The sequence below is a fragment of the Crocuta crocuta genome, unplaced genomic scaffold, assembly GCF_008692635.1.
Source record: "Crocuta crocuta isolate KB4526 unplaced genomic scaffold, BGI_CrCroc_1.0 scaffold260, whole genome shotgun sequence".
NCBI classification, from domain to species: Eukaryota; Metazoa; Chordata; class Mammalia; order Carnivora; family Hyaenidae; genus Crocuta; species Crocuta crocuta.
The window spans coordinates 1,101,447-1,102,125 of NW_027527525.1; positions in this window are offsets into that span (position 1 = coordinate 1,101,447).

Here is a 679-nt window from a genome sequence, read left to right on the forward strand (position 1 = left end):
AGCTCCTTACACAAGGTTGTAGGGTGCAAAAAGGAGGGATCTGGAGAATCAGGAAGATCCCACGGGAACCCCAGCTCCTCTGCACCTTAGTGGGGTAAATGCTGCAGCAAATACTTAAGGTCCCAGGCTTAGGGTCGCTTCACCTGAGAGGCAGGGGTGAAAAGTCTGCCCCAGATGGGGAGGGGGGGCATAGTGGGACAGCTATGCGGAAGCCTCCAGGAAGGACTTGGGGCAGAGTGGCTGCGCACTGAAGCACCTGGTGCCTTCTCCACCCTTGAGCAGACTCGCCCTCTTCCACCGGCCAAGAGAACCTCATTGCAGCCCCTAATCTCATGCTCCAGGGTGAACACAGGTGCCGCCTGTCGTCACCTCTTCGGGAGCATCACGTGAGGCACATGATGAAGGGTCCAGGCTTCTCAGACAGGACCGAGGATCTGGGATGACTAGGGGCTCCCTCTTTTCACCAGCCCTTTAATCAAGCTGACATTATGCTAAAAACGCATCGAGGTCTATGCTCTGGATGCACTCATCTTATGGCCCAGATGCGTCCAGGCTGCCCGCTCACTTTCCAATGCGTCTGCAGACATGGCTTCCAGAAATGCAAATAGACTGTGACACTAACACAGTAACAAAGGCAATGTATTTCCAGTGTTGGGGGTGGGGGGTGGGGATGGGTGGG